The sequence below is a fragment of the Amia ocellicauda genome, chromosome 16 (assembly GCF_036373705.1).
Source record: "Amia ocellicauda isolate fAmiCal2 chromosome 16, fAmiCal2.hap1, whole genome shotgun sequence".
Classification (NCBI taxonomy): domain Eukaryota; kingdom Metazoa; phylum Chordata; class Actinopteri; order Amiiformes; family Amiidae; genus Amia; species Amia ocellicauda.
In genome coordinates, this window is record NC_089865.1 from 306,227 (window position 1) to 330,487 (window position 24,261).

Below are 24,261 nucleotides of genomic sequence, written 5' to 3' on the forward strand. Positions count from 1 at the left end.
TTTTGAGACAGGAGCTGGCTCTGGGGGTATCGGCCGAGGGCAGTCAAGGGCCAGGAGTCCTCGATGGCAGGAGTGCTGATCAGCTGTCCGAGAGAACGGTAATCCGGGGTGTCAAAAACAGAGGGATCGCCACTCAGTTTAGAGGCGCAGCTGAAGCCCTGTCTCCTGGAATCAAGGGAAAGCCTTCCATTAATAATGCCAAGCTCCTTAAGTAGCCAGCGCCATATGCATGAGGGAACCGGCAGCAACAGACATCAATCTCTCAGTCTGGAATCCACCCGTCTCTAAGACTTCCTGCACGGGTGCACAAATCACCGCAACGAGCCTCCGCAGAGCGCGTGGCAGCAATAACACTTAATGGACCAGACGACAGTTTAAAACTGTCCCACAGACATAAAACCCGAGAAAATACGACCCTCGGCCCCTATAGCCATGAATAGAAAACAAGCAAACATGCAGAGCGAGTATCTGTTGGTCCCTCTCGCCGTGAGATCCCGTTCCTCCATCGAGACAGACAAATGTCACATGACGACTAGAGCTCCAGCAGCAGAGAAATCCTCATTAACGTCTCCATATATGTAACACAGATGTCTCGGTCCTTAACGAGACAGCCACCGATCCCTCGCTCTTATGTTATAAATGTGAAATGCACCATTTCTGCAGCTCCTTACAGAACGAACAAACAAAGTATATAGAGACCCTGCTATTGAGCATTTTATTAAGATGTCTTTCGTGGTCTGTGAAGATTCAAGATTCAAGATTCAAAAGTGTTTTCTTAAATGGTTTGCATTTCCATGTGTGTTCATATTGAGTAAGCTTTTATTTTAGGGTTAATTAATGTTTATTGATTTATTTTATTTAAGATTTATTGGCACAGGAAAAGGCTTTACCAATTAACCAATAAACCAAGATCTTAATATTTTCTTCACTTCAGAACAGGGTCTGCAAAACTCTTCACTGCTTGCCTCCAGGATATTCTCCGCTTACTGTGATTGGTTGATTAATTACTACAGTATTGATGATTAACAAGCAGCCAAATGCTACTTTGGCCCAACATGGTCTTCACTTCAGAATAGGGGTTATACTTTATTAACTCACAATTAGCAATTAGTAAGGGACCTATGTAATAAGGTCCTTGTAAAGCCTTATTCTGTTCAAACACGTCTTATTTAGTGGTTGTTAGTGGACAATTAATGGTTAATACATGCAAAGTAGGTGAACCCTAAAATAAAGTGTTACCTGACATTGTCTCTGGAATAGTGAGAGGAATTACAGCTACTGGGCATGTGCGCGTCTCTGCCATTGAGAAAAACGCACGCGGGCTTGGCAAACCGCGGGGGAGCCGGGATCTCTCCAGCTCTGGCGATAATCTCTTTCCCAGAACTCCGGGTTCTTGTTTTGTTTTCCAAGCTGTGGCTTTCCCCAGATTTATGGCAGAGATGCTGCTCACGGCTGCTGAACTATTCATCCTACCGAGGATTCCTCCGCCATCCAATAGCACTGCAGGAACGAAGGACAGCATTCACCTCGTTCACAACAAGGGGACATTCCTCACCGCATTGTCTCAGGCAGTCGTAGACAGCGCACTGTAGTTCCGGTGCCCCAGGCGGTCGGGAGCCGTGATATGCTGAGTAGAGACTCCTGCCACCTCTGACTCCGTTCAACTAACTGGCAGGACTTTGCAAGAGAGCAGCTGTCAGTTACAACAGAGCCACATCAAAGGCAAAGGAGATGGTCTGAAGCTCAGGCTAGCTGGCTGGGAGGTGCCACTCACTGGCTGCAACATGGGGACAGTCCCCGGCTACTGGCTTTCCAATGCCGCGATTAATGTCCCTGGGAGTGTATCCATGTTGATGTCACATGACTTGGCACAGGCGTCACATGAATCTCCAGCCTTCTGTTCTCGTGACTTTGCTTCTCTTTTTCTCTCTCACTAAACCCCACCCCCTGTTAAGAAGAGCACGGGAAATTCCTCTCATGTGGAATATGCTTCCCCAGGGCCAATTTAGACAAGAGGCAAAAACATTTCTGTGAACGACGCGAGTAGAGGTGCTGCACTGGCACCGAGAGACAGACACCAGGCAGCTGAGCTGTGGTCTGGCACCCCGACACCGCAACACACCTAAACCGGGACAGGACTGAGAGTCATCCGCTGCACGACTACAGGGTTATAAAAGAGGAGGCAAGGGGGTGCAAAGGACATGTGCAGAAGGGTGGTTTTCTCCGGCTGTTTCTGTTGCTGCTGACTACAGTCCTCCCAGCCTATAAAACACCTTATGGCAAATAAGTGTGGTTGTTATTTAGAAGCCCACTGAAGTCGAGTCGAGTTTTATTAAAGCTGCACTTGTCTGCTGTTAATCACGTCCGTATCATTCATATCTAAAAGGCGATGGTCACATGTTCACTTACACATTAGACAAAGTAGCAAAGAAGAATTGCTGCTTTGATTTATAAGTGATCAGTTATTATTATTGGCCTGTGATCTGTTTTTGTGATCATTATCTTTCACCAGAAGATAGCATTAGTGAAAATATGATTTCCTTGTCGTTTTTTATCCCATGCAGTCGTGCACATCTGTCAATCAAAGACTTTCTAACGGATCAGCCCCTCCCCCGAATGTTCTGCTGGTTGTGCCCCTGAAACCAAGACATTCACATGGCTTTGTCCCATCACACTTCATGACAACCACTAGCAAGAGAGTCCCGGCTGTAGACTAAATATGCCAACAAATTCACTATTTAAATCAGCTACAACCAGTCAATTGCAGAAGATTAAGTGCTCGTTTATTTCGCCACATTTCACACCAATCCAATCCACTGACTCTCTCTGTACAGAGCATGTGCCCCTCTCAGCAAACAGCCTTTCTGCTTCCCTCTGCTGTCCTCTACCCATCTGTTGTCCCTTAGCTTGTATCAGTCCTGCGAACAGACAAACCTGCACACACACTGTCCAGCACGGCTGTCCTGCACACTGAAGATGCATGTATGTGCCAGTAGCTCAGACGGCTGCCCACGCAACACAGACCTCCCCGAAACGCCTGTAAACAGCGGCTCCTTCTGCATCACTGGCCACTGGCCGTCCAGAAACATCACAGTGCAGTAAACCACAAGTGACATTTTTTTATAATGGCCAAAAAATACTTTCCCATGCACACAGAGATACTATCTAACAAATAATCGCTTTAGTGTAAATAATGAGTTGACTGGAAAAATAAATGGCACCACATGTTATTATCTGAACGGGAACAGAACTAATGAGGGTCTTGAAAGTCAAACGTATGGATCGGGAAACTCACCCCTCCTCACACAACAGATTCGTAGGGCTGTGCGGCGAGCGGCCATGGTCCTCCCAGGGGAACCGGCAGCACTGCAGAGCCCCCACCTCCCAGGTAACTCAAGACGAACAAACAAGCCACGGAGGAAATCTGCCCCGGTCCCCCAACATCTCCAACACAAAGCTGCTCTCTAATAAAACCACGGGGGCACAATTTCCATCTGCCTCCGAGCTGCTCCATCCCTGCACTGTTTGTAAAGTTGAAGATCAAGCTAATGGTGCAACAGTAAATTGAATTAATGGACTAGATTAGGAGGAAGTCAACTTTTAATTTAAATACAATGCGTTTTGTTTTGATTTTCAGGGGCGAATTAATGGACATTAAAGATCTTTGCATATCGTTATTATCTCTTTACGGGGGCTAATTTGTCACTAGCTCTGGAGGGAAATTAAAATGGGAGGAAATGTCTTGCGAAAGGGGCTTTTGATTGTTTTTGTCCTTGATTGGCCTTCGGGTTACAGGCTGTTGATATCCATCTGAATCTTCCTCGTGCTCAAAGGAGTTTGGAAAGGTCCATTTCCATTCATTACAGTGAAACAGTCCTACTAGAACTAAATGGGAATTAAACAGTCATACCTAAATAAAGTAGTGGCTTTTTTGCCATAAATTCAATTGTATCCATTTCTTAAACTAAGCCCCCAAGTTTCTCTCATAACATTGTGCCCCCTCTGAATTAGACCTCAGGAAAAGGACTCTTTGCAGCCTAATACTTCTCCCATCATTAAACTCATGTGTTTCCTGAAACAGGCCTGTAATTCACACAGGAGGCAGTGTGTTGTGGGTCTCAGGTCAGGCAATCAAACGTCTCCCGGGAGTAGCTTCACATCCTGCGAGTCTTTCCCACAGCCAGGAGAAAGCAGTGCGTCCTGCTCTCTCAGGAGCAGTGTGTGTGTAGAGCGCTCTGCCGGGGAAATGAACCTGCCTTCTGTGTTGGTGTTTTTAGACTAATGTTACACACACACAAATCTGATCCACTTTGAAACAATATTCACAAAATAAAAAATATGTCACTAATGAACCCTGACTCAATTCCTCCTGCAATTTTTTGGACTAACCCTAACCCCAGCTCAGCTTCGAGCCAGACACACGCGGTCACCTCCTGACCCCAGGGCAAGATGTCCAGGCGTTATTCCTGGGCTACTGTTTTAAAGACTGACCGAATTAAATGAAGCCACTCAGCCCAGGTCAGAGGCTGCTTTTTCCACAGGATCCATAGGGGGGGAATGGGGTTCCTCAGCCAGACCCCCAAGGCAGCCACAGTGACATCACTAGGGGCTGCCTGTCCGGCCGAGGGGAGCACAATCATGTGATTCATTCCTGCGGAGGCCGCCGCTTTCACAAGCAGGGCCCCTCACTGCAGGCAGGAAAACAAGGCTCCTTTCAGACGAGCCGACCCCTGAAACGGGCTTTCTGTGCTGCTGACGGGACTGTCCCCCCGCCGCACTCGTTTCCCACAACCATAACTCTGCCAACTTCTAACATTAATGAGGAGCCGGGGAGGAAGCAAGAGTGAGAGAGACAGAGAGAGGGAGAGAGAGGGAGAAAGAGGGAGAGAAGAAAAGGTCACCCCTATTCATGATGCTCTGCTCCGTGAGGAAGATCTGCACTGAATCAGGGTGAGGATCTGCCAATCCAGACCCACCACTAACGGCGCATTTCAGGGTTTCCCGTAACAATGATCCAGACACGGAACAATCCGTTAAAATCACCACATTGCCCAAATTGGGAGACAGAGAGTGAGAGAGTGTGGGTGGGTGTGAGAGAGAGAGAGTGAGAGAGTATGGGGGGGCAACTACAAACATGTTCCAGAACTCTGTAATGTCGAGCACAGGACAGATCACCGGACTCTAGTAGTACAAGAGGGTTTAAAAAGTAACAACCCACAAATGAGGCATGTGATATTAATAGACTGTGGTACAATGAGGTGAAGGCTGGTTATCACAGGGTAATAAAATAAAATCGGGATCTGATCTGATCACATCCCTGAATGCCTGTCAGAGGAGCAGCAGTGAAGCCAGGCCAGGGCTGACCAGCGGGAACAACCAGGCCAGGGCTGATTGGTGTACAGTAATGAATGAACCACGCTACGAGTATTTTATGGAGGAGTTATCATTGAAATAAAACCTTACAGATGATCACCGTACGGTATGTGTGTGAATAACCCAAACATCAATACCGACACAAAAACAAGCCGTGTTTTATAGGAGCGGGGGGGCTGTTTACCGCGTGTGAAGAGAGCGGTGGGTGTTTAGAGCGAGCTGTGTGTAGCAGCCGACTCACTGCGGTCCGTCACGTTGCACATTAATGGAGAGCTGGGATGACTGACAGCTGGGAAGCACAGCGTTGTGTGTTGTGATGGCGTCACTCTGCTCAAAGCCCCTGCATGTGTGCGCTTAACAAACACACAAACAGTCTCCGGACGCAGGATCCCGTGCACGCTGCTCACCTACAAACAAACCCCTCTTTATTTTACAATCGCCTATGAGCTGTTCTAGATGTCCGGGCTCTGTGGCGGCGGGAGGTGCAGCCTGTGCTTTGGGAAATGGCAGGGTTCAGCATGAATGCCTGCACCCACCAGTCAGGTGAGCACTATCGACTGTGTCAGGCCTGACGTTCTCCAGGGCGTGGGATCTACAGAGCTTTCGGTCTCTACACTAGATGAGTCTGCCTTCTGTGCCCGGCTATAGATCAGCGATCACCTGTACCAGCCTGGCAGCAGTCAGGGCTTCTGCAACCAGACCTTTGCCAATCTATATTTTATTTTATTGTATTTATGTATTTTATTTAGCTGTACGTTTGTTGTATGTTTACCTGTCTGTAAAGCGCTCTGTGGCTACCCTACGAAGGGCGCTATACAAATAAAAATAGATTGAAATAAAAATTTATTGATTGCCAACGGGACAAAGTGTGACACCAGAAGCACCGTAGGCAGGGCCACAGGGAAACTCTCGGTCACAAACTAGCTGGGTGTAACTTCGAAGAAAGATGCAGTGTCTAATACAATGAACATCAAAGGCTGATTAATACGAGTGAAGGAAGTTTTACGATGCAGGAAACTTGAGGATTTTGTTGTTTACAAGGCCTGGCACATTAGAGGTTCAAACAGTGGGATTATAAAAAATTGCCCAATAAACTGACACCACACACACGCAGCTGACAAACAGTTTTACAGCCCATGATTGCAGTTCCAGTCAAAGCAGGGCAGAAAACCAGTCAGAAAGGGAATAAAATATGTATATTTTAAAAAGGGTATATATGTACATATACAGCCTGGCAGAAGACAATGTAATTGTAATGAAATAAACCCACATTTTGAATGCAGATGTAATTAAAACCATAAGCACAGTTTGATGTGTGCAGGACGAGCAGGCAGGGAAAGCATCGGAATATCAGTTACATCTGGCTTCCTATATAATATTCAAACTACAAGCAGTAATAAACAGAGCGTTGAAGAGAGAAATAATCAATGCACAGTTGGTTGCCAAACAGTTTAAAATACATCCCCTGGAGAACAACGCATAATACTGACATGACAAAGATCAATGTAGATCCTCAAAAAATGTACAGAGGCTCTGGTTTGTTTTCAAGGCTTCTCTAGTCCCATACATAAACCAATAAGGCAATTGAGTAAATCTATATTCAAGGGGAATGTATATCCCAGGTCACACGCAGAAGGTCCCGACCTGCAAACATGACCTCACAGCACAGAAGCACAGGCCTCTGCCACGGATCAACATTTAAAAGCTCTGACCAGGTGCAATGTGCCACATATGATCCTTGGTTTGGGCTTTTCTTAAACTGTTCGTGTACAACAACAGCACTAGGAAGCGGCTTCCGACCGAGGTCGACAATGAGACTCTGAGCTGCAGTGTAAGGTTTCTCCAAACGAATTGCACAGCCCCCCCCACCAGCTTCCTTCCATGGTCTCTAAACCCAGAACTGCTGGAGCTCGGAGCGGACGGACGCCTGACCAGCCGGGAGCATCTCGAGGGAGACGGCCCCAGCGCGGTGTGCGGGGCGGCATCAGTGCGGCAGCCTGCGCTCCGTTCCCCCCCAGGCAGGGACCGCTGGAGAGAGGCAACGCAGAGGGAAAAGGTCAGAAATTAAATGAATTAAATGGGGAAGGCAGACGGGCACAGGTGGGCACTGGGCACAACAGGGGATGGGCCTGTGGCCGAACCACAGAGCCAGTAGCCAAACCACGAGACCACAACCGACATCCAATTATGCCCTCCGCCCTCAACAGCATCAGCAACTGCCAGCAGTGATTAGCACAGGAAAGCGCTCGTGTTAGAGAGATAAAAATAAAGCATTATAATCCACACACACAGTTTATGAGCTGGCACTCAGTCTGTCATCACCTCTACGCTGCACAGAGCCGGGCAGCCGACCTGTCAGGCAGAGCACAGGTCTGGGGAAGATGTGTGCCGCGGAGCGACAGCTCCCACAGAACAGCCCCCTGCTGATGAACAGCCAGGAGAGACACGACTGTAACATTTACAAAGCCAGCGCTACTGAGGCAGATTCGGGGGATCGGGCCACGCTGCCGGAGCCCACCTGAGCAGGGTCTGTCCTCCAGGGACTCGTCCCGATGGTCAGCACGGAGGAGACGGCCCAGCACATATCCCGACTGTGAGGACTGCAGTGAGGAGACCACATTTGCACACTTCACTGGTTTGGAACAAGTAGCTTTTCAGCTCCTACACAATCTACACACAACACTCACACTGTCTCTGCCTAAATATATACACATAAATATATATTTTCAGCCCATAGTTAAAAGTTTGATAATAACAATGCTGCAGCCTTTTTATGCAGCAAGTCCATTCAATTTATCTCCATCCACCCATTATTGTTTATCTCCGTCCACCCTCAATATGAACCTGCTCTGGACTTTGCTGTCCACACAGATGCTATGTAAACCTTTTCACATCTTCCTCCTTCAGCTCAATGCCATATTTTGCCCCATCAGCCCCCCGATCGCCATGCCCTGTACAGACACACTACTCATTAAAGACTGGGGGGCGGATATAAACAGTGAATTAACTCAACCTTCAGTCCTGCATTGTCTACTACAGCCGCACACACATCATCCAGGGATTCATCGTCAAAACCTTTACATGTCCCTTCACGTGTGTCAGACTAGCAAATAAGAACCGGGTAAGACGGCTGGGAAAACTCGCTGTGTGCGTTCGTGCGAGAGGCCGCGCACTTGAAGAGCTCTTGGTTAACACCCTTAATCTTGTCCTTTTGTCTTTTCAAACTAACACACACACACACATTCATTCGGCTCTCCTGCCTCCTCATCACTTTGCCAAACAGTGTAAACGAGGATGAGAGATTCTCCGAGCAGCACCACTCAGCACTGGCAGCGACGGCCCATTCCCCCAGCTCTCGGGGAGCATCCAATCGCGGGCGAGAGGAGCGTCTCGGCAGCGGGGATTGGTGGATGTCGAGTTGCCATGGAAACAACACGAAATCAAAGCGGCGGGTGGGGGGGCTACGAAAGGCCGGAGACGGCAGCTTTGCACCCGGGGGGGGCAGGAGAGGGGAACAAAAGAGAAAGCACACGCATGTAATTAACGGGATCCTGTCAGAATCGGAAGCCCCCCAGCACCCATCCACGAGGTCCGGCTCAGCTCGGATTCACTTCCGATTTCCACCGCATCCACGGCACGCTGTGTCAAGAGATGGTCTGACAGAAACACACTGCCCTCTCTCATGGGTCTCCTCCTCATTCTCTTCGTGGACGGAAAAGAAACCAACATCACATATTTGGGTTCCACTCAAAGGCGGAATGAAACAACGGCCACAGCTAATTAAACACCACAACACGTCAACTAACGCCGGCTCTGTTCTGGGATTCTGTTTAAATACACTGTTAATGATTCGATCTGATGTGAATGAGAAAGTTATTGAAGGATGCTAGATCTTTAAAACAAATTAGAAATCATGCAAGACCATTTGTGTATTTGCAGTTTGTGTTAAACATGTTCTGGATCAATGTGATGCTGGTTGAGCAGCTGCGGAGTCCCGGCACGAGTGGAGACAAAGAGCCAACTGCTGAGCAAACAGTCACCAGTAATGGCCTCTTCAGAGAGCAGCCAGCCCACAAACAGTGCGGATAAAGGGGAGACACCTCTGGGGGTTCCTGCCTGCGCCTCCCCCATTGAAGAAGAACAGGAGACACAAGCTGGTCAAGCCTGCAACACAATGGCCGGACCGCGGCAGGGGGCCAGTGGAGAACGTCACGCGAGGCGTTGCTACTGGAATCAGCAGCAGATGGCTGGAGATTAGCATCTAAATGAGCAAAGAAGGGAATCCCTCTCTCTCTCTCTCTCTCTCCCCATCTCTCGCTATGTGAGACACACAGAGTACACTGGGGAGGACCACCAGGAGACCTGCTCTTCAATAGCCAAGGGCACTCTCAGAGCCACCAGGACAAGGCTTTGGTGCCAGATGTCAAGCTTGGAGACACCATAGACACACTGACATTTTAAACCTTTTCAAAACCCTCACAAAGAAAATATGAGCAGGCTTACGAAGCAGAAAGGGTTGACGCGTGCAGGCGAGTGTGAATGCATGACATTAAGATATTCATCATCTGCTGCCAGTTATCCCTTTAAAACTGAAGGTGGCATAATTAACCAACCAACCCGACACTAACAAAAGCACAAAACGCACGGCTCTAGCGCACGATCACTCTGTGGGATTGAATTACAATTGCAGTTCACGTGAAATACAGGTCAGATCTTATTTACTGTATTTACGCCTCACCTCCCCCCAAACTATTTAGTTAAAAACAAAAACAGACCACCTAAACTGAGTGAGCCTGAGAAAAGCTCACCTTGTTTAAGCACTCAACGCCCCTGTCCCCCCCAGAATAAATTATAATTGATCCACTCACACGATCGCTGCCCTGTAGTTAATGTTCTGGAATATTTACCACAAGCCACTGAATTGTATTGGTGCAGTCGGGTAGAGAGCCAAGCCATTCAGACAGATATTGTTCCGTTCACAGGGTGTGAGGGTTAATAACTGGGATTATGTAACACAACTGTAAGGACTGAATGCGTACAGTGTAACTAATCCACAGTTATCTTTTTACATTGTGCAAACAGGCGACTGCACAGAAACAGCAAGATAAGCACGGGGGAACGAAAACTGCTACCAGTCCCATTTATAAACAACTTCAGCTCTGGGACTGTGCACCCTTGTGTACTGACTGTGCAGCAGTGCTGTGAGGGAGTGTGTGGGTTTGCACGGCACAGACCTGCGCTCTGATGTGTCAGACAGTTTTACTTTTTTCAAAACCTCTGGACCTGAGGGCTGCAGTCACCGAATTATCAGTGTTTTGGAAGCTTTTCACCATCATGAACATTATTCTAAATCAAGCTTTGATTGGTCTTCTTCAAGGAAAACATACAGTTAGCATTCAAGACTTGTTGCCAATAATCAGGGGGTAACATCTAGTGACATTTACAGTGCCTCCCTGCAATGCACGACTAGAAGGCACGATGGAGAGAAAGCCCAGCCCGTCTCTACAGAGCGTCTGTTCTCTCAGGCAGAGACTTGAGTTGCCGTCGGGGTATCCGGCAGGTCGCCGCTCATCTCCCGGCTCAACCAACCTGCAGGGAGAGTCCGACAGACTTCCTTTGTCATTGCAGTCGGACGTGACCTTCCGTTGGCTCTGCAGAAGCACACGCTCGGCCAAATGAACAGAGACAGGAACGTACTGTACCTCTAGTGCGGTCTGCTGGTTTAACAAAAGGACGTTTCTCTCCAACTGCCTGTTGTTTCACCCAGCAACACGCAGAGGAGCTGCCCTGGTCAGCTGACACATACAACACGGCTGAAGAACGTCCTTGTGATCGAACATCTGACCTGCTCCGCTCTGCGCTCCGGCAGCCCCCAGCTTCTGGCCACACCAGCCCGAAACCACCCGGTCTGTCCAGGGTTTACAAATAATCACAAGAACTGCCTTCTATCCTGACACGTCCACACATCCCTGTAGTGTCTATAACATAGTGGTTACCTTGCTCCAGGAAAAACCCAGCTGATGGAAACCTGTCCCAAACTCCCCGGTTAACTGGACTTCACGGCTGTGGTTCTGAACATGTCGGACTCTGACACCCCCTCATACAGTTCAGACACTTCATGGTTTGTTCGTTTTGTTTTCAAATAATTCAGCCAGTCCTGATCAAGTTACAAACTTAACCTAAAATGTCAGAAATCCCAGAGTGTCCCAGGCTGGCATTTAGGACCCAGAGGAACCTGTGTCACCCCCACCACGGGCTGAATGTCACTGAGCCGTGACGTGTGCAGTGCGGAGCTCAGCCCCCCCGCCCGCCCCTGCGGGACGTGTCCCACAGACACACAGCCGTGACTCAGGGGGAGAGGAGCGCAGACACAGAGCGCCACATGTCAGCTTCCTGTCCTGCCCCCTCACTGACAATGAAAACAACTTAAAAATAAAGAGCAGTGAAGAAGCCTCCCTCTTTCCCTCCCCCCCGCTCTTTCCCAAAATTAAAACCATACTGCAGCGCTTTACAGACCTACAGCAGCTCTGCCTCCCCGGATTCAAGTCTAGAGTCTCTCACGGGACAGCGTGGACACAGTTACAGATACACACATGCACACATACACACATACACACGCACTCACGCACACACGCACACGCACAGGCACACGGGACTTCAAAAACAGGATTTTGCTTCTGTTGATTTTCGACAGACCAGCTGCATTGCTTGAGGAGTCGAGGAAAAACTTTGAATTTTCATCCCATTAATAAATCCGCAAGGTTTTTCCTCATATTCCCTGGCAAGCCGATGCCCGGGTCCAGATCACAGCCCTGCAAGCGCTAATGTATTATTAATGCAGATCTGTCGCTGCCCCTCCGCTGCCCTGAGGCCGGCTGCGCGGAGCTGCACTCCTTCTGAAGGAGTTCTGCGCTCTCACGGCCCGGCACGTCTTTAATGATGCACTATGACAGAGAGGAGCCCCCACCATCGCCACTGCGGCCTCTTCCTCTGTCCCCGTCACCACCCCCCCGTCCCCCTCAGCCTGTCCAGCAGCTGAGCAGATGAAAGACTGGCTCCTCGGATGGAGCTGCTGCTGTTGTATACAGCCTGCTGTTGTTTAGCAGGGTGTGGGGGGCAGGGAACGGAAATGGGAAAGAAAGAAAGTGGCCCCCGAAAGTGACCGACGCTGATGAATCACTTCAGTCGCCCTTCAGTCCGTACTCCTCCAGCCTGCTCTCCACCTGTCAGCACCAGGGCTGCTCCTCCGACACCCTCCCCTCCGACAGAGACCCTCTCCTCTCCTCCCCTCTCCTCCCCTCTCTGTTTCCCGCAGTGTGCCAGATACTGGAGCTTCAACACCCACCCAGCCTTCGCCACAGAGAAAGGAGCTGCAGCCAGAGGGAATTCAAAGACCTTCGCCTCTCCGCCCAGCCCTCCCCTGCGATGGCTGTCGTCTCTCTCTCTCCTCTCATCTGTGTTTATGAGCTCGGCGGCAGAAAACATTGTGGGTTTGCCTTGTCAGGTTTGTTTACGTGTGCTGATAAAGCTGATAAACAGACAGGAGCACAGATGGAGAGACTGATTAGAGATCCTAACTAGAGGGTCTGAGTATCGTCCTGCAGCATCGCAGGACGAGGAGGCCACACGCTGACTGCACAGGCCAATCTCTCTTCCAAAACAGGAGCCGTTCTCATTAACTCTCCTCTCGACCTTCGACTGCTGAGTTTGTTTGTTTTGTCTGCACGGACCGGCCCGTCGGCTGTGCAGTGCCCAGCTTATGGGAATGCCAGGGAGAGCCGGACCAGCCCTGCACCCCCTTCACACCACTTAAACATCTGGCAAAGTGGACTCCTGGACAGGGGGAACGGACCACCAGCTCAGTCCATCTTCAGCTTCATCACAACCTCTCAGACTGTGGGCCACATCAGGACCAAGTGGAATACACCCTCTGCTGGGGCTGGAAATGACGTCTGTCTTGCTTGACTGGAGAAGGTGGAGAATAATCCCATTTCACGTGTTAAAACAACACAGACCGTGATCAGGGAGTGTTGTCCAGTGTCCTCCTGGTATATTTAGACCTAATGAGCTCCTGTTTAAGCCTGAGCTCGAGGGATGACAAGGTTGCTCTACCCAGTGTGAGAGAAGATGCTGGTTTAGACGCTTTCCATCGTGAAAGAGCCAGGACTGCATTTCCCCCAAAACATAGCCACCAGGACCACTTTGACTTCCCCAGTTAAATACTCCTACAGGGAGTTCTTGTCCGATGTCTGTGGTTTATGTGCTGAATGAAAACAAACCCTTTAAGAGAGGTTTACACAGCGATGTCTCAAAACTAATCCTCACAGGGAAAGCCCAGCCAAGGCAATGCTCGTGATTCTGGGGCACTGGGTCCACTTCAGCTGCAGTCCACACTGAGCTCATTCACACCAGGACCAGCCCAGCTCCAGACACACAGACTCCATCCCCGTTCGCACAGGCTCCACTGAGAGATGCTCGACTGACTGTCCCAGGACAACCAAGCGAGAGAAGACTGTCCCGCACGAGGCGAGGTCTGGGAAGCGGCGCAGCGATCTGAGCGCAGTAATGAAATCAGCGCTACTGGCTGCATAAAGTGGCCCAGGGGAATGAGCATGGAGTTTCTGCTTATTGTTTTAGCGGTTTAAGATTGAAATATTACTTTCAGCCCTCCCTGCATGAAGCACAACTGGCAGGCATGTGTGGAATAAATACAGGAAAATAAATATTTACTTTTAAATATGGGTTTAAACAGCACATATGGCCGATATGGTGAGTAAAGTATTTTACATTAAAACTCAGCTGCAGCAGGATTACAATCGCACAGCGCAGACGCACGCTGATAAAAGTCACAGGGCGGCACATAAAAGCTTTTAAAGGATGTTGGACAACACTGAGAGACAATGGGATCAGCTGGCACAGGGACAGAGAGGTAGCCCAGGGCTTGAGGAGGATTACAATTAAATGGTTAATTATTGATGCCATGAGCTGGGGGGGCTGCAGGAGCTCGGTGCCCGGCCCCCACAGCACTCCGGGGGCATTTTAAGGGCCTCGTAATCCACAGGGTTTGTTCCAACACAAACACTGAAGTTTCTGGCAACCTGACAGTAGGCGTCTGTCAAAGCGAAAAAGGATTTCTTGTTAATATCAGGCTTATGTTAGCCAGCAATATCGGCTGCTATTTGCATTTCATGGGAGAAAAACAAAGTCCTGACATTGTGTCCCTGCGTCATCTCCCCGACTGCAGCTTTTACTAGTTTAACCATCAGATCCCTAGAGACGCCATCACTGGAAGCCCTGTGTGAGTGTAAAGGGCCATTTCCCCAGTAACAAGCAAGAGAAATCTTCTCTTAAAGAGTGGTGAGATTTCAAAGGCCTTTCAGACCTGAATCTGCCAGTTGAAAAGTTGGGGACTTTCCACCACAGTAGTTATAAAACTGTCCTACCGTGTGGCATCAGTATCTGGAATCTGTGGCTATTTTGACCTTTTATAGACCCTTTAATAGGGTTAATGACAAGGAGAATAAATCGACCAAACATGAAAATGAAAAGAAAGCGCATTGTCTGAAGTCTGTCAGCAGATAACCCCTCCAACCCAGAGCAGAGCGGATCCGAACCCCCGGGCCTCGGCTGCATCGCCAATTGGCCGTGAACGAGGGACTCAGACATGTGGCAAGGTGTTACAGAAGTCTGAAAAACTGTTTTGATACGGAAGAAAATAAAGAATTACATGACTCATTAAATTGTTTTTAATTTCAACGTGTTTATGCTACTGTTGTCATGAAAGTCTATTCTGATGAAGAGAAGAGATTTAATTGATGTCTGCTGTATTTGTTATGGAAATAAAGCCTCTCTTTCCCTTCAACACTTTGTCGGGTAAATAAAACCGCCGATACAGCAGTTCCCTTATGACACTGAGCACAACCTGAGCCGCGCAGGGCTGGCCGAGCCCCTGTGTGCTCCTCATAGCTGCCTGCCGGGACCGTGAGCTGCAGGTTTGGGACATCGTGGCCCCTGGAGAGAGAGCTGAGACTCAGTGCTCACACTAAACGAGCCACAGCCCTGACACAAAACAGGCCACGCACACGGAAGCAAAGCGATACTCACATGTGTACCAACACAACCTGCACGCCTCTCAGAGCAGCACAGAGGCCCAAGCCACCTGGGGAAACCTGGGGCCATTGAATAGAGAGGCTGGATCCATTCTCAGATCATTCAGTCGCTGCAGCACCCAAACAAGCACAGCGGCTCAACTGGTCTCCTCTAGACTGTACAACTACAGTTCCTAATCGCAACGCCATGGGGGGAGTCCATGGTGCTTGTCTATTTAAATAGGTCCGGCCAATATACACACACACACACACACACAGGGGCGTGTGAAGGCAAGTGGGGATTTATTATATACAGTGATCCATGCACAACAGAAAAACAAACACAGGAAGTCCGCTTCCCGTTTTATTGAGCCAGGGATGCACTCAAGGGGGACACAGCCCGTCAGGTGCCCCCCCACACACACTAATTCGTCTCCCCGGGGCCTGGGGAAGGACAGCGCCCCTGGAAAGAGGTCTCCACGTGTCTCTGCTGGCACAGCATCACACTCACATCTCTAATGCAGCCTCCAGAGGGATCCAATCGCGAAGAAATCGAATGCTCAGCGGTGGTTCATTGACAGGGTAATTGAAAGTGTACACCAGTGTGGTGTGAATCGTGCAGCCGGCTCTCCCTGTGAACCACCAAGCACGGGAGCCCCCGTCACTGTTTACACATCCAGCTCCTCACAACAAAGGCGCCAAGCTGCCGGTGCCGACTGCATCATCGATCAGTGCAGCCTGTGCCCCCGGGTTTCCACTCACCGCAGCAAACGCCGAGAGCTGGAGTGGCACTGCACAGCCGGAGCGCAGAGTAAGTACATCAGCAGGCATGGACAGACATCCGCCACTGACCAATCAGAGCGCATGGATGTTAAACTGCACATCGTTACAGATCGAGCTCAATGTGAAAAGGCAAATGTGTAAAATGAGATGAAACAGCAGATATGGATGTGTTTTCAGGGGCGCTCCCTCCACATGGCCTGCCGAGTCCCCTGCTCTCCAGATCATCACGCAGCCAGGGAGTCAAAACATCTCAGACACTCCTGCTCCCGATCGCTCACCTCAGTCCACAATGATTCATATCTTGTTAAACTAATGCAACATTACTTTGATTAATGATGATGGGAGTATTGTTTTTAGCCAATTTGTACAGAAATGTCCTTGTTTAAACTTGATGTTAGGGACTGCTGCACTATGAACCATCTCTCTGTTTCTGAGAAATGCCCAAGTCATTTTCATACCGCTGTGTCTGACAGGCATTGAGGCGCACACACACAATTTGCATAGTTCTGGACGGCTGAAAGCAGTGGTGTGTGACCTTGCAGTGTTTTGTTCTTGGGGGGGTAGCTCTGGTTCAGTTCTCTTGCCCCTGCAGGTCACACTTGTGCACCAGCCCACAGAAAAGCTAAATCAGAGAGAATGAGTGTTGTGGCGTGGAAACAGTTCAGTCAAGTCTCACTGTATTAAGCAAGCTGTGAAAAACAGCAAGACGTCCCGTGTTAAATTTGGGACTGAGATGAGTTGTGAATTTTAGGAGGAGCTACAGCCCCACCCAGCAGTGACTGTAGAGGGGGGCAGGCTGTCTGGCTGCATTGGACTCTGGGGTTTTGTGTTGACCAGCTTCACACTGCTGGGCTTTGGGAAGGACCCAAAGCATAATTGACCTTCACACGCCGAGAAATGTTTCTGCAACGGGACAGTTATGGACATTTGGCTTCCACTGTTAAAGCTCCGGTCCGCTCCACAGCAGCACTCGGCCGTGCAGTCGGCGCTCAATCAACCCAGAGTGACAGTCCGGGATCGACTCCAGAGAGCCAAGCTGCACCCCCCCCCCGGAGCCCGGCCAGGACGGGTCACTGTGAGGCACATTTCAGTATCTCCGCCCGGACACGGCTCAAGCCACAGCGGACAGCCGACGAAACATACACTGGCCACCCCTGCCACCACTGTGCTCGACCCCATGCGCTGTAGGGCCATCTGCACAACCGCACAAACACACTGAAGGGTCCCCATGACTGGACACAGCCTCCACGTGGTCAGCAGAGCATGCGGACCGGGCACGATCTCTGGACGAGGCACTCCAGTGAAGAAACCCTGTCTCGCATTAGGACCACGGGGAAGAGGAGGAGCTCATGTAGCTTAACAAGGACATGGCTCTTCCATCCCCCCATAGCCTCTTCCGCCCCATGCACGCGTGCCCCCCGGCAGCCCTCGCAGCGGCTCCTCTCACCACACCAGCTCAGCTCAGCGGGGAGCAGCACGGCCCCCCGTCGCTGGCAGTGACCGGGCACAGCCCCCGTGTGGCCATTGCCCGGTCAACCTGGGATGTTCGGCTCCCTGTCCCGAACCCAGACCTACTAAGAAGGACGCTTCACAGAACTCTCAACACAGAACGGTTGTTTAGAAGGTCTGAACATTCCTTAAGGCTTCACTTAAAAAAAAATAAAAGTCTTGAAACACACTACTTGTTTAAAGTGCTTGTCTCAGCATTTCTGATGAAGATACGATATCTTCAGTCCTAGGAGTGCAGGTTTCTCTCTCTCTCTCTCTCTCTCTCACACACACACACACACACAAAAGGATATTTTCTTTTTTCTCTTTAAAAGAAAAAAAAAATACTGTAGAATTTAGGCAAACCACATACCTTTAGAAGATGATAAATCATATGAAATATTCTACTGTGATATTAAAGGAGGATCCAGTTTCCATCAATTGAAATTGCAAACCCAGACGACCACTTGCCCCCAGTTAAGTCACAAACCCCCCATTGCCGTTGCGATTAAGGTCACTCCAATTACGCGGCTGTGATTACAGTAACCTCAATCGATGCTGATGTAACTGTGCCTTTCCCAAGAGGATCTACGAACGTGATACTGATTTCTACTGTTTTCCTAATGCACTTTGTCAAAACCCATTTGTAATAGTTTGACAACACTGTAATCACAAGATCCCTCCAAACCAGCCATATACAAAGCATCATGATTGCACTATTTGCTGTTCTACTGCATTTTCCCACTCAGTTGAAGGTACCAAGTCTAAGCAGTTTTAACATGAAAGACTCAATAAAGCAGGAGTTCTTCAAGTCTTTATTGAGTCTTTCATGTGTAAACTGCTTAGACTAGCATTTGGGCAACCGTGTTCAGAGTCCAAGACTCTCGCTTCTTTGTCGTTCATCAGGCAAAACTCAACACCTTCCCATCAGTTCAGCACTGAATCCAATTCAACACTGACTTGATTTACTTGAGACTTGACGATTGCTGTCCATCAAGGCTCCTCAATGAACTTGCCAAAACTGGGGCAATTTAGCAATGAAGAATGGACAGCTTCCCACTGTGCAAACCTGGCAGGAGTCTGTCCACCTAGACTCACTGCAGGAATTGCTGGCAAAGGTGCTTCCATCAGGTACTGACGTAGGGGGCTGAATACTATTTGCAATCAGTCAATTTCAATATATATTATCTCTGCAGGTTCTGGATCTCTGAGGAGCTGTGCCACTGAGCAGGGACTTGGTGGCAGAAGGTACTGATGCTCATCTCACCCCACTGTCTCTGTGGGTTTCCCTGGATGACAGCAGAAGACCCTCTTGCCCCCAAGCAGTGAGCTACACCTGCCCTGGGGTCCAATCTGCTGCCTACTGGTCTGCCCTCTTCATGCAAAATATAAGGAACTTCTGCCTAATGGAGCACCACTTCAAGAGTTTCAAATGGAAAGCTTTTAAAATCCCTTTTTAGCACACAAAAGCAATTGTGCAATTAGTGCCATTAGTGCTGGAACTTATTAAAATATTCAAATGATTCGAACAGATCAGAACACTGAAATGAGCACAACCACAAAAAAACGCACAGAAGAGGACACTCCACAGTAAGCGCACATCGAGACAGTACCCTGGGTTTGTGGCACAATGCACAAAGTGGCAGCTGTGATGAGAATAACCCCTCATGCAGGGACTCTTATCTGCAGCACTGTGGGGAAGTCTAGCACATGATAATGGTGGATTGTGCGATCAAATCCGGCCGAGAAGAAGGATGCTCTACTTTGCCGCCTGACCCTCTCAGGTGTACGATCCCCAGACACTGACAGTTTAACAGCACAGTGCGGGTTTGTACTTTTCATTCGCAATTTACATGACACAAAGTGTTTGCGTGTGTCCATTTTAGTTTTGTGCTGGTGGACATTACATTGCGGTCGATATTATTGTTGCTGAATTACACTGCGCCTGTCAGTCTCTCGGGCAGTTGAATTGAGCGGAGCAGCTGCTGCAGGGGACACGGTGCTCCGGGGGACACGGTGCTGCGGTGCTGCGGTGCTGCGGGGGACACGGTGCTGCGGTGCTGCGGGGGACACGGTGCTGCGGGGGACACGGTGCTGCGGTGCTGCGGGGGACACGGTGCTGCGGTGCTGCGGGGGACACGGTGCTGCGGGGGACACGGTGCTGCGGTGCTGCGGGGACACGGTGCTGCGGTGCTGTGGGGACACGGTGCTGCGGTGCTGCGGTGCTGCGGGGGACACGGTGCTGCGGGGGACACGGTGCTGCGGTGCTGCGGGGGACACGGTGCTGCGGGGGACACGGTGCTGCGGTGCTGCTGCCGCACAGTGATCAGCGCTTCTGCGTTAGGCTTGTTTTTCTAGGTGTCTGGCTGCTGCAGCTGCGCAGGCGCGGTGTGGTGCCCGTAGCTGCAGGTGCACGACCGCAGCCGCACCTGCCCACCTGCGCTGGCGCTGCACAGACCAACATGCGTGTAATCACACATGCATGACGGACCCGGGTGAACGGCGAGGTGTGACAGGATCAGCCTCTCGCTCATTGAAATGCAACGATGCCGTGACGTCATGTTGATGGGGGAGTCTCGGCACTGCGGGGGTGCAGATGGACAGGGACAATGACCTCACAGACACGACAGCAGCGCTGTCCCTGGGGTTACCCGTCTCTACAAACTCCAGACCGCCTCCCTGGAGCCCCGATACTGCCGGCTCTCTGGGCAGGACCCGGACCCCTGGCACTGTGTCAGTGTGTGTGTGTGTGTGTGTGTGTGTGTGTGTGTCAGTGTGTGTGTGTGTGTGTGTGTGTGTGTGTGTCAGTGTGTGTGTGTGTGTGTGTGGGTGTGTGTGTGTGTGTGTGTCAGTGTGTGTGTGTGTGTGTGTGTGTGTGTGTGTGTGTGTCAGTGTGTGTGTGTGTGTGTGTGTGTGTGTGTGTGGGTGTGTGTGTGTCTCCCCATCCCGCTGCCGCAGTGTCCTATGAAGACAATAACCCGAGGAAATCCGCCCCACAAAAAATACACGCACAAAGGATGAAAACGAAACTTTTCTAAAATAATCCACAACATGTCCATTTGTAAAGCCAGCTGTAAAAATCAGCCTCTCTCCCTCCATCTCCATCTCTCTCTCTCTCTCTCTCTCTCTCTCTCTCTCTCTCTCTCTCTCTCTCTCTCTCTCTCCTTTGTTCAGCTCAGTTTCAGCACCTGTACTGCTGGACGGCCTGAACAATGGGATTCACTTTCACCACTTCTCTCATCTTCTCTCTCCCCATCCCTCTCTCTTTCTCGCCGTTTCTTTTTCTTTCATTCCTTCCCTGTTTCTGGCGACTGACAGCTTCGTCAGACAGACGTGCCGACACCACGGAGCTGCATGCCCTCAATGTCAGTGCTTTCACCGCAGATGCTCTTGAAACCGCACAGCCCCGCACAGCCCCGCACAATCACCCCCGTCAGAGCGGCTCTGATCGGTCGCTCACGGCAGCGCGCCGAGACGGGACCGATAGTCCGGGTCCTACCTGCGTGTCGGACCGGTCCGGTGCAGAAGAGCTCAGTGCGGGTCCGTCCGCACCGTTAAACAGCCGAGCCTGGACTCCGCCCCCGCCGGCACTTACCGGAGCCCCCCGAATAGACCGGCGAGAGTCAGCGCCGCTTACCGTAACACCCCGAATAGACCGGCACTCAAAGTGTGCCATGCACGATATCGTGGGGCTTTTTAAATAGTTATAAGAACATAAAAATATAAGAGTGTCCAATCGAGAGGAGGCCATTTGCCTAGTACATGCACACTGCTAGGGGTTTTATATCTGTGGCAAGTCTAAAGAAGAGCTTTTTATACGTGCGTTAACTTCAGTTCCTTCATCGAGCATAAGATCATAAGACAGTGTCCAGTCGAGAGGAGCCCATTCGCCCCATCGTGCTCGTTTGGTGTCCATTAATAACTCAGTGATCAAGGATCATATCCAGTCTGTTTTTGAATGTTCCCAAATTATGATGTTTAAAAAAATGAAGATTACAAATAAACAAATGTACTCGTATACCATACACATTTGTAATGACATGATAGATAGATATGTGTAGGTAGGTAGATAGATAGATAGGTAGGTAGGTAGTAAACACCAGGGTGACAGAGTGTAATTGTGACATCGCTGACAGAAACAAATGTTGTGTGTTTGATGTGATAATCCTCCCTCTAAACCCACAGGCGTGTATAAGACACAGCCAGTCAGACGGTCGTTGTTCAGGGTTATTTCTCAAAGCGCTCTTCCCTCGTGCAACTTAGCGCTCACAGTAAACAGAAAACAAACGAATTCATCGTGTGTAATCTGTCTAGTGCTGTATCTCTTGTGTTAAGGCCGAGGGGCGGCACTGCAGTCCAGTCCGGTCTGTTTGAGTGACTGGTCAGTATTACAGCCTGACTAACTGTGGCCTGTTTAGGCTGTGTGTGCCAGTGTGTTGTGTGTTGATGCGTGTGCTGTGCGTGTGCTTTGTGTGTTGTGTATGTCTGAAGCCTGTTCTTCTGAAGGAAGCGGTGGAATCCTCCTTCTGACACGCTTCACCAGCACAGCTGCTCTCAGATCGGCGGCTCTCAGCCCCTCAACCCTCACACACTTTCCTCCTCACATTGTCTTGAAGACTGCATCATGTGTTTGTCCAGAAAACTAAGAAAACACTGAATGAAAGACATTGTTTCTTAGTTTCCTCTCAGGCATTTCTCAGCCACATCTTGGGAAGCACATTTCTGTCTGTTGTTTTGTTTTTCCCCCAGTTTTATTCCAGAACCCTGAAACCCTGATTCAGTCACCTTTATATGCAGACAGGTGACAAATTAAAGGAAAACCCACACAAAGTGTCTCAGTGAGGTGTTGGGCACCACGAGCCCCAGAACAGCTTCAGCGCTCTTGGCACAGATTCTAGAGTCTCTGGACTCGACTGGAGGGATGAACACCATTCTTCCAAAAGATATTCCCTCATTTGGGGTTTTGATGATGGTGGTGGAGAGCGCTGTCTAACACGTCGGTCCAGAATCTCCCATAGGTGCTCAGCTGGGCTGAGATCTGGTGACTAAAGGCCATAGAATATGATTCACATCATTGTCATACTCATCACACCATTCAGTGCCCCTCATGTCCTGTGGATGGGCATTGTCATCCTGGAAGAGACACTCCCATCAGGAGAGAAATGTGTCACCACAGGATAAAGGTGATCACTCAGAATCACTCTGTCATGATTTCCAGTGACCCTTCCCTCTAAGGGGACAAGTGGACCCAAACCATGCCAGGAAAATGCCCCCCACAGCACAACTGAGCCTCCGGACCCCCTCACTGTAGGGTCCAGCAGTCAGGCCTGTCCCGTTCTCTTGGTGTCCCACACATGCCCTCGCCCACTTGTCCAGAACACGAGCCAGTTGAGCGTCTGTGTGACTGAAGCTCCGGCCATTCGTGCCCCAATAATGACCCTCTTTCACAGTCACTTAGATCCTTTCCTCTTGCCATCTTGATCCAAAATCGAGGTCAGCTGGGCTGCTCAGCATTTGTATACATGCACAGAGCAGGATAGGATGTTAATTGCTTAATTGTATCATGCAGTGCACCTGTTTGGAGGCGTCTGCATTCGTTATGTTCCTGCACTCATTTATTCAGGTTTTCCTTTCATTTGTCACCCGTCTATAGTTCTTTATGATGCTGAAGAGTGTGTGAGGAAACAGGCAGGCTGTGTATAGGCAGTCTGCACCACTACAGAAATGTAAATAAGTGCCCTTTATGTCAACAGAAGAAGGTAATATGAAGCAGTGCTTGCTGGGAATTGGAAGGCTTGATCTCAGCTTGTGTCTCAACCCAAAAGATGTGGGCCAGAGATGCAGGACCTGAATGAATGTCTAAACGAGCGACATGAACACAAAGTGAGGTTCCCCAATAAGCCTAGGACTGCTAATCTAATCCATAGCCCTTACAGGTGGCAAACAACCTCATTCAACTGCATGGAGGGACCAGGAAAAACTAACTGCTGCACAATCAAGTGCTGGCAGTAGGAGGCGCTCTCCTCCCTGTGGGCAGCCGGGCCCAGCCGTGCTCTGGGGGATTAACAGTCGTACAAAACGTTTAAACTAACAAACCGACGACATTTGCGATTCATGAAGCCGTTAATCCCCGGCGCTAGCGGCCAGCCCCCGAGGTATTTGAGGAGCCTCCCCTGACACACAGAGCCGCGTCCGCAGCCTCACAGTCCCGGGGGCTTCCAGCTGGGCCCCCGAGCCCCCGAGCCGCCGAGCCTTTGTTACAGAGGGCTGTGCATTCTATACCACCGCGGTCGCTTCATGTTCGGCTTATTTCACTTTTATACTTTGTGGCTTAAGACTTTTTGATATAAGGCAGTCATGGAGATTTGGGAACAGCTTTAAACCAAGAAGGATCTCTTCCAATCCAGCGGAGGAGGGGAGTGGGCGCCCCACACACACACATGCATACACGCACACACGCACACGCACACGCACACACACACACAATGGCTCTACCGCAAAATCGAAAGATGTGACGCTCCTACCAAGC

General features: G+C 49.9%; 1 protein-coding gene across 1 annotated transcript in view; it reads right to left on the reverse strand.

The window, feature by feature from the left end:
- The window catches only part of map2 (microtubule-associated protein 2), a 103,293-nt gene extending 81,981 nt beyond the window's left edge, over positions 1 to 21,312 (reverse strand). The window contains exon 1 of the mRNA XM_066688650.1: positions 21,232 to 21,312. The gene's annotated coding sequence lies outside the window, so the exon portion shown is untranslated. The remainder of the gene's footprint in view (positions 1 to 21,231) is intronic.
- Positions 21,313 to 24,261: the final 2,949 nt, after the last annotated feature.